The sequence below is a fragment of the Lucilia sericata genome, unplaced genomic scaffold, assembly GCF_015586225.1.
Source record: "Lucilia sericata isolate MDLA Ls3-8-SP2 unplaced genomic scaffold, ASM1558622v1 Contig000848F_arrow, whole genome shotgun sequence".
NCBI classification, from domain to species: Eukaryota; Metazoa; Arthropoda; class Insecta; order Diptera; family Calliphoridae; genus Lucilia; species Lucilia sericata.
In genome coordinates this window covers 86,346-102,987 of record NW_023994840.1, presented here as the reverse complement: position 1 = coordinate 102,987, position 16,642 = coordinate 86,346, and the positions used below count along the sequence as shown (strand labels likewise).

General features: G+C 30.6%; 1 protein-coding gene across 2 annotated transcripts in view; it reads left to right on the top strand.

Annotated features, from left to right (window-relative positions):
* The window catches only part of LOC119608538 (protein timeless), a 52,540-nt gene that overhangs the window by 1,108 nt on the left and 34,790 nt on the right, over window positions 1–16,642 (top strand). Inside the window, exon 1 of one of the 2 annotated variants that reach the window (XM_037962996.1) lies at window positions 4,604–4,616. The exons of the other annotated variant lie outside the window; for it this stretch is intronic. The gene's annotated coding sequence lies outside the window, so the exon portion shown is untranslated. Of the gene's footprint in view, window positions 1–4,603; window positions 4,617–16,642 lie in introns of those variants that run through there. 2 annotated transcript variants of the gene reach the window in all.

Sequence of the window (16,642 nt, the reverse complement as noted above, 5' to 3'; positions counted from 1 at the left end):
TGATTTTTGTAACACCCAAAAATATTGGCCATACACCCATATTAAAGTATACCAATCGGCTCTGAACATTTTCAGAGTCGATTTAACTATATCTGTCTGCTTGTCCCTCTGTCCATCTGTATGTCCATGTAAATCTTGTGCGCAAACTACAGGTCGAAATTTTCGCCCCAAGGACGAAGTCTATTGTTGAAATCGGTTCATTATAAGGGTCTAGAGCTCATAATTATGTTAAATTTTTTGTATAAGCCTAAATATTACTGCCAATTTTCGTATTGATCGAGCCTTGTTTAACTCCATAGCCCCCATATAAAGTCCCCTTTAAAAAAGATCTTGAAAGTCAATTTATAAACACTAGTATCACGATAAAATGTAAACTTTAATGTAAACGAAAAATCTTCTACCAACATTTATATTGTTGAAATCGGTTCATTATTTCACCTAGCCCACATACAATCGTATTTTATACCCACCATCAGAACAGATGGTGGATGGATATTGTTTTTGTCATTCCATTTGTAACACTTTGAAATATTGGTTGTAGACCCATAAAAGTATTTATATTCTGGATTCTTATTAGATTCTAAGGCGATCTAATCATGTTCGTCCGTTTGTCTGTCCGTCAGTCTGTTGAAAATACGATTGAGTCCAAACGGGACGAGCTAGAGAGCTGAAATTTTGTACAGATATTTTAAGTTGATGGAGGTTGGTATTGAAAATGGGCAACATCGGTCCTTGATTTCATATAAAGTCCCTTTTAGAAAATGTCTATAATGCAGACAACTGATTTCAAAAAGCATGTATATGTAGCAATGAAATTCGACATAAACATATTTTATTGGAACCGAAATTTTTTGGTCAAATTTTATAAGGATCGGCCGATAATTGACCCCTATATAAAGATCCCATCAACTCGTCCATAACTCGCTTAAAAATACTAGTATTGCAACAAAATTCTACATAAACAGGTTTTATGAGAACTAACGCTTAATTTTGTAAGGATAGGACCAAATTTTTTTTTGAAATTTGTTTTCTATTGCAAATACTTTTTACGACGAGAAAAACTCATGAACTTTTGGGCATTTTAAACAAAAATGGAATAAAGGGAAAGAGTTTTTCATTTAAGAAAAGTAGTAGTATTTTTAAAAAGTAGTATTAAATAAAACTACTGAAATATCATTAAGAAAATCACGACTTTCTATTCGATTTCGAACTTTTAAGGGATATTACCGAGATATTAACTGAACTTAATTTAAAGTTCAACTAATCTATCCAAATCAATGTTTCCTTTATATTCCTTAATACGCAATAAGTCACCAATGTGTTGATCGGTTAAACTATTCCGCAATTTACTTAAAATCAGTTTCATACTTGAGAATGCCACCTCACAGTTATATGTGGTGCCAAACATGGAATATAGCTTATATATTTCGTTTTTTAAATTGAAATATTTTGTATCATCTATCTTTTGCCAAAATTTTTCCCCAGATTCCATAGGAACTTCAAAATCATTACGCATTTTATGCAATTCTTCGTGAAGAAAAGCATCTTGCTCTTCTATTTCACATCTAAGGGGATTATCATGTATTTCTATTGTTTTTTTATAAATTTTAAGTCTTGAAATCTGTCATTGTAATTCTTTTTTATGGACTCAACTATTTTGGCGTATTTCTGAATACAATCAAACGTATTAAAATTAAATTCTATGAATATTGATGAAGTTTTCTTAAGATTTGATATACTATTACTTTTTAATTGATTTATTAAGAGATCTAATTTTGTACTAAATTGGTGAATAATTCTATTCAAATGAAATATTTTTATATTTTTACCTTGCAGGCATAAATTAAGGTCATTTAATATCTCGGTAATATCACATAAAAATGCGAAATCTAATAGAAAGTCGGGATTTTCAAGACAATTAGTAAGGTGTTTTGTATCTTTATTGGATAAAGTTTTTAAAAATTCGAGTACTTCTTTTCTTAAATGGAAAAGTCTTTCCAAACTTTTGCCTCGAATTAGCCAACGGACTTCGGTATATAAAAGTAAATCTCCATAATCCGAATTAAGGTTTTCTAGAAAATCTTTAAATTTTCTGTGTGTCAGAGAATTGTGCCCCCCTCTTATTATATTTATTATTTTTACAACAACATCCATTGTATTTTTCATACCCAACTCTTTGGAGAAAAGAGCTTGTTGGTGTATGACACAATGGAATGCTGGGCAATTTATTCCATTTTTGTTTAAAATGCCCAAAAGTCCTTTATTTTTGCCTCTCATTACCTTTGCTCCATCCGAACATATTGAGGCTAATTTATTTTTGTCAGCAAATGCAAAAACATTAACATCTAATGCATCATACAGAACTTGTCCTGTTACATGACCATGAAGTGAAACCACTTCAAACATTTCTTCGAAGCACTCTAAATTTGCATTAACTGTTTTAATACAAATAATTAACTGGCAAATATTATTGATATCCGTACTCTCATCTAGAGAAATCGAAAAATATTTGCAATTAATTAATCTTTCTTTTGCTGACATTTTAATAAATTTGCTTATATCTTCCGTTCTTCTTGTTATAGTACGACGAGATAATGGTATATCCTGGCAGAGTTTCATGGCATTTTTCTGCAAAACAACTCAAAATATCTGTAGTTAAATTGAAGAAAAAAATGCCATCCTCAAATGGGCGACATTGTTTTGCTAACATAAGATGCCTTTTTATGAGGCAATGATTTTTTTTGGCTATTTAAAGGAACATTGTTGCAATTATTTGCTGTTGTTTCATTAATTATAAATTTTAAGAAAAACTCTGCTTTTAATTGCAACAACTTTACTTTTCTGTCATGTCCCCTAAGGTCATTTAAGGGTCCATGGCAAGTTTCATAATGCCTTTTCAAAAAAAAATAAAGCTTTTCTACATATAATTTTATAACATACGACGCATTGTGCTTCACCGTCCATGTTTTCTATAAAAAAGAAATCATTTTCCCAATTTATATCAAACATTTTGCTAGGTGTAATAAAAGAGAAAAAATCATAAGCATAAAAAAATCCGCAACGTGATCTTGCTTCTACAAAAGCTGAACAGCAACTGATTTGATTTTGATCTCTGAGATCGTAACAAAGCAACAAACAAGTGGTCATTTTAGTAAAACACAGACACACTAATACACACAAGCTTATAGTGTAGGTGTGTCAACAAAGCGTCAGCAGAATTTCTTGGCCTATACACGCGTGCATTAGAATTTCAGTTTTGCTCGTGACTGATCTATATATATAAAAGAGTAGCGTTACTGACTGACTGATTCATCATCGCACAGCCCAAACGGCTGAACCTAGAATCATGAAATTGTGACAGTAGATGTGTTTTTGGTTATGTAGATCCACTAAGGAGGGATTTTAGGAAATTTGTACATTTACGGGTAAAAAGGGGAAAAAACGGGTAAACAGGTTTTCTTAATTATCTTCACAATATTAGTGATACAAGAAACATTTTAAATGCAGCTGTATCTACTCTTAAAATGAGCAGATGGGTGTCTGGTACTTTTTTGAAATTCGTACTTTTAAGGGGTGAAAATGTGTAACAAAGGTGATTTTGGTAGCTTTTTTGGCCCTTTATAACTTTTTAACTAATTAATATAATAAAATTTTTGTAAATATTTTGGATATATCTCCCAAAATAAGGAGACACCTGTTTCGTACTTTTTTAAAGTTCAGTCCTTTTTTGGGTGTAAAAGGGAGAAAACTGTATTTATGGTACTTTTTTTTAGCACATTAGGAAAACTTTTTCGGTTTATTGAACTATTCCTATTAAATTACGGACTATTTATTGTAATAAAATTTTTGCTATTTCACTGGGAAAAAAAGTACCAAAAAGGGAAAAAACAGGAAATTTAATTTTATTCAAACTCATTGAGCCAATTTTTATAAAATTTGAAAAAGTAGTTTATTTAGTCACACAAAATAAGCTGTTGGTATACTATTTTGGAATTTGAGTACTAAGGCTTATATAGTACTCGAATTTGTAAATTGTTTGGTACTTTTTGAAAGCACTATTTTTCTGGAACAAATGAATGCAGATTTTAATCGTTTGAGTTTTATCTGTGATATATAGATTTAAATACGGAACATTTTGTAAATTTAATTCTCGAAAAAGTATATTTCTAAGCGAAAAGGGGAAAAATTGTATTCTTTATTATGTATGTTCTTTAATATGAATTCAAAACACATGATTATTAAACATACACGGTCCTCATTGAATAAGATTCTTTAAGAGAAAACTTTTTAGTGCTTTTTATCTCATAAATGGTACTTTTTTAATTTTCTAAAATATTTAACCTAGGAACATTAATTTTAACATACATGGTCTTGACAGAATAATATTCTGTAAGTGGGAACTATTTGGTACTTTTCTATTCTTCAAATGGTACCTTTTAGATTCTTTATAATGGTTAACCGGAATACACAGTCCTTATTAAATGAGAATTTATTAAGAGAGATTTTTGCACTTTTTCGTTTTTCCGATGGTTCTTTTTGATATTTTTACGATATTGAAAATACAATTTAAAATGTAGGGACCTTAGTGAATGAGAATCTACTGAAAGAAACTTTTGGTACTTTTTCATTCATTAAAATTATATTTTTTGAATTGAATATAATATTGAACACAGAAACATACATATTTTTGATTAAATGATAATCTATTAGAGGTATTTTATAGTACTTTTTTTCAAGTAGTACTTTCGAAATTTTCTATAATGTGGAAGCTAAATGAATGAAACTAAAAATACAAGCTTCTTACTGAATGCGAAATTAATCACGTGATATGGAACGTATAAAACTGAAACATTAAAAAATGTTTAATTAATTTTAATTTTCTATAAAATTAAATTTCTATAAAACAAAGAATTTTGATTATTTTTAAAACATGAAGTCAGAAATAGAATAGTTAAAAAAAATATATTGAAATTTATATTCAGTTATAGGCTATTGTATGATCGTCACTCCATAGATAACAAGAAGACAGTTAGACAGCTAGTGCAAAGGAGTCAATGCATGGTAATAGACATTTTCGCTTAAGTTTTTTTTTTTTTTTTTGGTGTTTACTCTCTAGATTACTTGGAGACTATAAATTGACGGCTGTGTCCGCTCTTGTTTACAAGAGAGACACTAAAGTGACAATTGTTTTCACTATCGTTTACAAAGAGTACGTTCGTGACTAAAGAGCCAACTAATTGATTGGATGTAAGTAGAAATGATAATTGTCCGATACATTGACTCTATGTCGAACTGCTTTTAAAAGATTACATTTCAAATTAGTTTCTAAAAATTCATATAAAATACATACATATACGAAACGGTAAATCCGTACTTATACATCCATATAAAAAAATTTTTTATCTAAACGTACTTTATTTATAAACTCATTCAATATTTAACCTCATTTTAACTTCCGTCAAATTCGAAATATCCTGCTATCTACCTAGTCTTCAAATTTATTTTATAATACCATATACCTAATGACAAGCTGCAAAACTTTATTTTTGTCTTATTTATATAGTATTTCATTTTGATTGCAAATTTGAATTGTTAAATCATCATACAAAGATAAAATCTTGACAATCTTTAATAACTTTGTATTTTATTAAGGGAACTCGAAAAATAACAAAAACTCAATTTGATTTCTTCAATGAAATATTTCATTTGCATATCAGGGATACATACATTCATATGTACATTAGGATAGCCCCGTTTGTATTTAGAAAAAAATAAGAAACAGTTTGTATGGAGGAAATATAAGGTACTGATGTTCCCACTCGAAATTTCTAAAAATTTTTGTACTGTGGTCATCATTTGGGAAGCCTTTCCAAGGTGCTTTCTATGTAAAAAATATGGACCAAACATCATTACTTTACTTCTTCCATACAATCGGACCCGCCTAATGTTTATCTGCGATACAGAAGTTGACTTATGAAACCAGTCCACGTGCGTATGTATGTTATTAAACCATTGAAGGTTATATTATTTTAATTTTAGTTTATTTTTATCGATACAAAACCTCAGTTATTGTAGGATATATCCATTAATTGATGACAAATCTGTATAGAAAAAGCTTTAGTATTATATTGTTATATATATAGTAAAGGTTCTATGGAATAGTTTGTTTTAAAGCGATAGAGTTTTCTATACAGAAAAGCTTGAGCTTAAGCGATAGAGTTTTCTATATAGAAAAGCTTGAGTTTAAGCGATAGAGTTTTTTGTATAGAAAAGCTTGAGCTTAAGCGATAAAGTTTTCTGTACAGAAAAGCTTGTGCTTAAGCGATAGAGTTTTCTATATAGAAAAGCTTGAGCTTAAGCGATAGAGTTTTCTATAAAGAAAAGCTTGAGCTTAAGCGATAGAGGTTTCCATATAGAAAAGCTTAAGCGAAAAAGTTTTATGTATATAATTTTTTAATAACATCCGTTGTCAAAGTTTATACTACAACACTATGTCGCAACGTTTTCTATATAGAAATGCTTGAGCTTAAGTGATAGAATTTTATATATAGAAAAGCTTGAGCATAAGCGATAGAGTTTTCTATATAAAAAAACTCGAGCTAGCTATATATAGAAAAGTTTGAGGTTAGGCGATAAAGTTTTCTATAAAGAAAAGCTTGAGCTTAAGTGATAGAGTTTTCTATATGGAAAACTTGAGCCTAAGCGATAGAATTTTCTATATAGAAAAGCTTGAGTTTAAGCGATACAATTTCCTATATAGAAAAGCTTGAGCTTAAGAGATAGAGTTTTCTATATCGATAAGCTTGAGCTTACGCTATAGAGTTTCCTATATAGAAAAGCTTGAGCTTAAGCGATATAGTTTTCTACATAGAAAACTTGAGCTAAAGCGATAAGATTTTCTGTACTGATGTACTTGATGTGAATAAAAAATTCCGTCAGATTCCGATTCAGCAGAGCGTAATCTTTTAAAAAAGTAAACTTTAGTCTTTGGATTAAAAATTTGTTGGCCGGTGTTATTATTCAGTCCTTTTTTCTCAATGTGTTACATGGTAGAGCGAATATTAATTATTTTAAGAACAAAAATCCATAAAAGTGTCTTGTTTTAAAATAAAAATAGAACAGAATCTGATATTAAATGTAGGTTGAAATACTATTACACAAGACAATGAAAACACCTTCATACTTTGAGTTTTTCTTTTTGCATTTTTCACTTTTCATTATAATTGTAGCTGTATATTTTTATTTTTTTCTAACAAAGTTAACTTTCTAAGGATTTTATGCAATATGAAATCTAATTTATTTATTTACTTGTTGAGTCCTTATGAAAATAAAATGTGTCACATGCCCTGGTCTTGGGTTTTCTTTTACAAATCCGAATGTTCCTTAACGTGATACGAATTGATTAGATGCGAATTTTTGCAACCACCTGTTGTAACAGTCGAAAAAAATGAAAAGTTGAAAGCTTCAGGAGGGTGTTTTTGGAAAGCTTTTATAATACATTTTTATGTTATCGAGTTAAATGGAAAAACAACGTCAGTGGGGGGTTTACCCACTAGGTAATACAAGTAAATGACAGATACCTGAATAAATAATTTCAAAAACATCTACATATAGACATACATAGGTATTTCTTTATGAATATTGTACATAATCCAACACGTTGCCTAACATTTTTCTTTTAAAAAGTGGGTGTGTCGCCTATATTTTTATTTGTTTTGTAATCAATCATACATACATATGTAAATGTATACTTAAGACAATGTTTGTATGAATGTATAGGTATTCATATGTCAATTAAAAAATCATTCTTGGGGTCTTAACAATAACAGTTTAACTCGAAAATCATACTTTAAAATTTTTTTTTTAATTTAAATTCGGAAGTTGGTCTCATATATGGGCATACATAGGTTATTTTGGACCGTTCCTTATTTATTATCAAGATTTACTTATTTAATTTAAGCTGAACTGTATTATAAAATATTAATATTAATATGAACATCATGATTCGAAACAAATAAATGTCGAACGGGACAAGATCTGATTTCAAGGTAGTTTTGCAACATGTGGCTCAATGCTCTCTTTTCAGGCAATGTTCGTTGAGGTTCTTTATGATGTTCTGGACAGATTTCAGCGGACCTTAATTGAAAGGTCCCTTTTTATATCACCAATTACAAAACATTACTCTAGCGCCATGGACATTGATCTCTTAAGCTTCGTGTTATCGTAAAATTAAGTAATTTTTTATCTCAAGTAATGATTCGGTGTAAAAATCCACCGACTTCAATCATACTGAAGGAATAATGCGAGCTGCGTTATTCACACTTATGCACTGGTTGCCTGCCGATCTGATAGCCAGGCAACTGGCATTAAACTCGGCAGTCAGACTTCATGCTGCTTCTATCCTGGGAAGTACGACTTACATCCCCGATAATATCGATTATTGCTCTCCCAAGCTACTTCATACAGGGGATACTGGCACACTAGTTGGTGTTCCGCTTTCATGCTGTAAGGCCTTTATTCAGCATGAACTCTATGGGTCTGCTCAGATGGTCATCACTGACCTATTGCTCTACATCAAGAATGACCTGGCCTCTCTATGATGAGCGAAGATCTTTCTGTTTGATGAGGCTTTCAAGGATGAGACTACGTATACTGGTAGCCATCCTAACAGGGCATTGTACTATAGGTGCGCATGTAAGAAGACTAAATCTTCCATACAATGACTATTGCAGGAGCTGTCAAAGTGAGGACGAAGAGGAAACTGTAGAACACATTCTCTGCCTCTGCCCTACCCTAGCAAATATCAGGACTGAGTTGCTAGGTAGTCCAACATTGTATGAACTTGCGGCTCTATCTAATATAGTCATATATAAGATAGAATCGTTCATTCGTGCCTCTGGCTGGTTTAATACCATGTTAATCACGGACATGTAATGTCCCATAGGTTGGTTTTCTTTTTGCAGGATCCGCTATAGGATATCACAACGGGACAACCATCTTTCGTACTTTCGAACCGATGGAATACATTCACTTTTACTCAAATTAATCTTCCTGCGTTAAAAATCTACATTTGTTTTGAATAAACCCATAGAGCTACCACAATCTGTATTAACACTGAAGATAAATTCACAGTGATATCGACCGTACATATGTCTATAGATTTTTCCATTCCTATTTATTTTCTGGAACCCTCTTCTTAATTTTCATGACGAAATTTTACTTCGCGGACGAAAATAATATCTATCACTCATACTCTTTTTACTACAGATCTGTTTAACCTGAAATCAATCTTTCAATAATTAATATAGTTGACTTCTTTTATCGGGATCTAAAGACGATAGTTACTTGGCGTAAATTAAGCCGCATCACTTTTAAATCTCATAAAACCCAATGTTGTTTCGCAAACGATTTGAGACTCAGCTTTGGCTAATTCTCTGCATGCAATACAAAATGACGTCCCATGGAATAGCTATATCTTTGTAATTGCGAAGGAAATATTCAAAATATTGGAATATAATTTCCACATATGGACTGGACTAAGGACTAGTCTTAACTTGTTGAGCAGAGTTCAAAGAGGAGTCTTAAACCCTATAGGAGATGAAACTATTACTAATTCTTTCGAATTTTTGGAACACAGAACGAAACTTGGAGGAAATAACTCTATTTTAAAGGTATTCCGACGACTACTGTTCAAGAGAGGTCACACAGTTTTTTTTGACTTTCACTTAGATCTCAGCCATTTGATATTTCGAAATACCTTTTAGGAAATCTAGCAGTATAACGATGAAATTCGACATAAACAAGTTTTATAAGAACCATAACCTCTTTACGAAATTTAATAAGGAAAAGTCTATAATAAAACCTAGCTTCCATACAATCACTTTTACAGAATATCGGTTTACTAACGTTACTGACTGATTCATCATCGCGCAGCTTGAACGCTTCGAATATTTAGGGGTCTAAAAAGAGTAAATTTGGTAGCATCATATGTCCGCAACTAAAGAAGATACAACAAAACTTTAATACTTCAGCATGTTTGAAAGTATAGTCGGACATGGCCGACTATATGATACCCTAAACCAAATTTTTTTTGAATTTTACCTTAATTCCGATGTATTTAAACAATTTATTGATGAAAAACTAAATTTCTAAAAGAGGCTTTATATGGCAGTTAGGATCAAATAAGGGCCGATCCTCAAAAAATTGGGAAGAGGGATGTAATTTTATATAAAGGTTGGTTATGCTGAATTTCATCGCGATATTAATGGTTATAAGTAAATTTTTGGACGTTTAAGATATTTTTTAAAGGGGGTTTGTATGGGGGCTAGGGTCAAACGACGGCCGATCATTATAAAAACTGGCATGGTTTATTTATGCTTATACAAAACTTAGTTGTGCCAATTTTTAGTGAGATATTAGTATATTTGACATAGTTATGAGTTAAAAACCCAAAATCGGAAAGTCAGGTTGTATGGGGGCTAGGTGAAATAATGAACCGATTTCAATCATTTTCAATAGGCATCGTCCCTGCGCCGCACAGTGGTATAGGAAAAAAAAAGAGGGAAATAATTCGGTAACTTCTAAACGGTTAATCCGATTTTAATGAAATTTGGTATGCACAAAGAGGAGGTGTTGTCGAGTTTAGGCTTTGAATTTGGACCTTATAGGCCAACCAGGGGCCCGGCGGGGGGTCCTCAAATTAGGACACCTCGGCTATGTTAAATTTTTAAAACGATCCTATTTCTTCATTTGAGTTCCGATTTAAAAAAAATGTCGTATATAGAATCTCCTCATCGAGCACTATAAAAAATGTCGTCGTAGCAGTAAATTATCTCTTATAGTTTAGGAGATATTCGCATTTGAATATTAAAATTTTAAAATTTTTACCGTCCTTACTTTAGTTTTTTTGATAATAGCAGGTCCAAATATTTCCGATTTTCGCCATTTTTTTTTATTTGCTTAACAACAAGTTTATATACCAAGCAGTGAAAGAATTATGTAAAAATCATGACTGAGTCCAAAGTTATGGGCATTTAAATTTAAAAAATTAAAAAAAGGCGATTTTTTGTCATTTTTTTGGGAAAAAAGTATCTTTTTCTTTTTAAGTTATCTAAAAAGTTTCTAAGAAGATGTATATAGAATTTATACTTTTTGGAAAGCTGACTTTACATAAAATACGATAAATGAAACAAAACCTAAAAATTTTTGATACCGAGGGGACCAGGTCCATCCAAAAAAACCCTATTTTTTATGGAAAATTAAATTTTGAGCAAAAATTCTCAAATCGCATAGTCGATATCAAATTATAGTGACCTGTTTTATATGACCCAATAAGTTCTTAATCATTTTGTAACGGGTTTCGATAACCCCGCCCCTGGTATGGATATAATAGGCAAAAAACCAAAAAATCCCATTTTTGGGATTTTTTAAAACTTTTTTGGGAATTCCGGGATTTCTAATAAGAAAATTCGAAATTTTTATTTAATTTTGGATTTTGAGTAAAAAAATCTACCTAACTGTAAAATTTCATCAAAAAATATTCATAAATAAAATTTTTATTGCAATTTGAAAAATTTGTATCTTCGCAAAAACTGAATAAAAAACATTTTTTAATTTTTTTTAAAAAAAGTATTCCGCGAATTTTTTAATTTTCAAAAATTATATACAGTTTTGAAAAATAGACAAAATTACCTTTCCATTGATATATAACATGCCTACCTAATGTTTTTTAAGTGACAAATTAATTAGGGAAAACTCAACATCTTTTAGAAAATTTACCTAGCACTATTATTTTCATCCATATATGTAACAAATTTAAGAGTTAACCTTATGGATGAAAATAATAGTGCTAGGCAAATTTTCTAAAAGATGTTGAGTTTTCCCTAATTAATTTGTCACTTAAAAACATTAGGTAGGCATGTTATATATCAATGGAAAGGTAATTTTGTCTATTTTTCAAAACTGTATATAATTTTTGAAAATTAAAAAATTCGCGGAATACTTTTTTTAAAAAAAATTAAAAAATGTTTTTTATTCAGTTTTTGCGAAGATACAAATTTTTCTAATTGCAATAAAAATTTTATTTATGAATATTTTTTGATGAAATTTTACAGTTAGGTAGATTTTTTTACTTAAAATCCAAAATTAAATCAAAATTTCGAATTTTCTTATTAGAAATCCCGGAATTCCCAAAAAAGTTTTAAAAAATCCCAAAAATGGGATTTTTTAGTTTTTTGCCTATTATATCCATACCAGGGGCGGGGTTATCGAAACCCGTTACAAAATGATTAAGAACATATTGGGTCATATAAAACAGGTCACTATAATTTGATATCGACTATGCGATTTGAGAATTTTTGCTCAAAATTTAATTTTCCATAAAAAATAGGGTTTTTTTGGATGGACCTGGTCCCCTCGGTATCAAAAATTTTTAGGTTTTGTTTCATTTATCGTACTTTATGTAAAGTCAGCTTTCCAAAAAGTATAAATTCTATATACATCTTCTTAGAAACTTTTTAGATAACTTAAAAAGAAAAAGATACTTTTTTCCCAAAAAAATGACAAAAAATCGCCTTTTTTTAATTTTTTAAATTAAAATGCCTATAACTTTGGACTCAGTCATGATTTTTACATAATTCTTTCACTGCTTGATATATAAACTTGTTGTTAAGCGAATAAAAAAAATGGCGAAAATCGGGAATATTTGGACCTGCTATTATCAAAAAAAACTAAAGTAAGGACGGTAAAAATTTTAAAATTTTAATTTTCAAATGCGAATATCTCCTAAACTATAAGAGATAATTTACTGCTACGACGACATTTTTTATAGTGCTCGATGAGGAGATTCTATATACGAAATTTTTTTTAAATCGGAACTCAAATGAAGAAATAGGATCGTTTTAAAAATTTAACATAGCCGAGGTGTCCTAATTTGATGACCCCCCGCCGGGCCCCTGGTTGGCCTATAAGGTCCAAATTCAAAACCTAAACTCGACAACACCTCCTCTTTGTGCACACCAAATTTCATTAAAATCGGATTAACCGTTTAGAAGTTACCGAATTATTTCCCTCTTTTTTTTTTCCTATACCACTGTGCGCCGTATTGTCCAAATTTTATCCAAATATCTTGAAAATTGTAGCCTGTAGCTTGCGCACAAGGTTTACATGGACAGCCAACCAGCCCTCCCCACTATAGTGGTGTAGGGTATAAAAATAATCAGATAGGTGTGTGGTAATTTTTTGAAATTCAAATCTTTTAGTAAGTAAAAGGGTAAAAACTTAATTCGAAATTAATCGAAAAATTAAGTATACAAAGTTAGTATTATTTGGATATTTCGACGGGTGAAAATTTTACCTATTTTTGGTACTTTTTTCATAAAACATAATGATACCAACACGGAATTACAACTATTAGGAATAACATTTTATTTAAATTTCGTGGATGAAAAAAGGGGATAAAAACGGAAAATTGAGCCAATTTTAATAAAATTTTAAAAATAATCATAAAGAAATTATGCAAAACATCAATTGTAAAACTTAACTGAAACAAGTTAGAGTGCTATATTCGGCTACGCCGAATCTTAAATACCCTCCACCAGCAAGCTACTTTTTGTTGAAACCCATTTAACTATTTAATTTTTAGATAACTCGCCAAAATTTTTGTCGAACTAATTTTGATTAGGTCCAGACAAATTTAGAATGATTTATCTATACACAGAACATACTTATGTCGAATTTTATTCGGATATATTAATTTAATAACGAATTAAGTGGTATTAAGTGATTTTCAACAGTTAACCTTATATGGGACCTAAGACATTTTATGGACCGGTCCTGAAAAAATTCCGTATAATGATTTATATACATATATACAAAATATACATTTATGTCAAATTTTATACCTACATGTGCATAAAATGTGCGTTTAAGTAATTTTTAGAAATGGCCCTTATATGGGAGTTGTGACCAAATATGGACCGATACAGAAAAATTGTATACCTATGTATAAAATGTGCGTTCAAGTAATTTTCAGAAATGGTCCTTATATAGTACTTGTGACCAATTATGCACCGATCAGGAAACAATTTCGTATAATGCAGAGAAAGATCAAGTATAATTTTACTCCAATAGGTGCGTTTAGGTGATTTTAGGAAGTGGACTTTATATAGGAGCTATGAGCAATTAAGGGCCTATCCGGAAAAAATTTCGTAGAGTGATTTATGTAAAGACAAAACATATAAGTGTCGTTTAAGTGATGCTCAGAAGTGGACCTTATATGGGAGCTGTGACCAATAATGGACCGATCCGACAAAAAAGTGGTAAAATGATTTGTATGTACACAAAACTTATTCAAGTCGAATTTTATTCCTATAGCTTAAGAATTCAATGAAATATATGCCTGTAAGTGATTTTCGGAAGTGGACCTTATATGGGAACTATGACCAATTATGGGCCTATTCGGGAAAAATTTCGCAGAGTGATTTATATTTGGGCCAAACATGTTTGTGTCGAATTTTATCAAGATGGATTTATTTGATAATGAAATATGTGCTTTTAAGTGATTTTCGTAAGTGGGCCTTATATGGGAGTTATGACCAATAATGAACCGATCCGTAAAAAATTTTGTAAAATGATTTGTACGTACACAAAACATATTCAAGTCGAATTTTAACCCGATAGCTTTAGAATTCAATGAAATATATGCGTTTAAGTGATTTTCGGAAGTGGACTTTATATGGGAGCTATGACCAATTGTGAACCGAATGCGATCTACGTTGGTAGTATGATTTCTGTTTATATTATATTTATATGTACAAAATTTGGTGTTGATACCGATATATTTGATTGAGTTATTAACGATAAACTAATTTCCGGGAATATATACCTTTGTATGGGGGCTATGGGAAATATTGGATCGATTGTAAAGATTTTGAACATAATTGATCACTGCCCTAAAAAAGTGTGACAAAATTCATCGCAATATCTTTGGTAGTTTCTGAGAAAACTTCAAAAGAATTATGAAAAAAAACGTAATTTTTTTCGAGGTAGTCTGAAATTTTTACTCATAACTTTTTATGTTGTGAACCGATTTTGCTGATTTTCAATACCAAACTGCTTAGGATAATAATAAATATTTTGGGTGAATTGGGTTGATTTCCTTTACTTAGTTTTAACGTGAGCGTGTTTTACACAGACAGACAGACAGACGGACATATTTAAATCGACTCAGAATTTCATAAGGACCCAGAATATATATACTTTGTTGGGTCTTAGATGAATATTTCTTGGTGTTACACACGGAACGACAAATTTATATATACCCTCTATCACCACTGATGGTGGTGGACTGTATATAAAGCATTTCAATTCACACACCCCTAGTATTTATAGTTAATCTATTTTTAGCACATATCATTATGTTGCATGGTGAATAACTTACCCATTTAACTAATATATTCTATTCATAAAAAATCAAATACCCCATAACTTGTATTCAATGTTAAACAATCTATTGATCTAAAATTAATCTTTAGTGTAAATTATTTTTTGCCCGACTGCATTTCATCCATCTGCGTAAAACATACAAATCTTTACAACATCAGTCAGTCACTCGTAGTTAACATCAAAATCCATGCTGCACGCTACTTTAGCACGTGGATGTGTTTACGTTGTTGATGCAGCGGAAAAAAATAGTGGAACTATATACATCTGTATATGAACATGTCACGGTCTTAAGAAAAAACTTGCATTTTGTGTCTTATAAAGAAATATAGTTTTAAGAAAATCAGCCACCCTAAAATTGCCATCCCTTGTAAATGTTTGCAAAACTATTCTATAACTCTATTTCACATGTAGCAATCATATCGCATTTATTTTTATGCTGGTACTCCATAGTGTTGCTGCTGTTGGCTTTGCTTGTGTTTGCATTTAGGATCTTCTTTCGTTACATGTGCACTGATTCGTGGTCACCTTTTAGCAGACAATTGATTTCGAACTCAGGTTGAAAATTGAGCAAATGTTACGACGACTACAGCAACTGCTACATACAGCTCACTTATGTAGGTTGTGTACCGTGCACTCGACATGTGTGAGCTTATCGTGTTACCTCACACAATGTATTCCCAATTCTGTTGAAATTTTTCAGAAATGTTAGTTGTGTCAAGGAAGCCATTGGCAGAGGTAATAAAAATAAAGTCGATTGTGGTTAATAAATAATGATTTATATATTTTAAACAAATGATTTAAATATAGTGCAATTATGAGTAAGTTAAATAAAATATAATAAACAAATTAAGAAGAATTTATAATTAAGAAATTAGTGATAATTGATGTTCTTAAACAGTAAACACCAACGCAAAAAAGATAATAGAAAAATAAATTTGATTCTAATTTAATTGATACAAAAATGTTTCTTTATATTTCTTTTTTTAAAATTTCAAAGATTAAATTATAAATATTTTAATTAACATGATTAAAAGTATTTTAAACTTTGAAACATATTAATGTGTAAAAAGTGCTACGTATGGAAAACTAATTCGTTTATAATAGGGGAAGCAGTCTAGTGGTATCCACCGTCTGGTGAACTCTTAAGATATGATGCTATACTAAGCTATATAGTACGCATTAAGCATAAATTCCAACT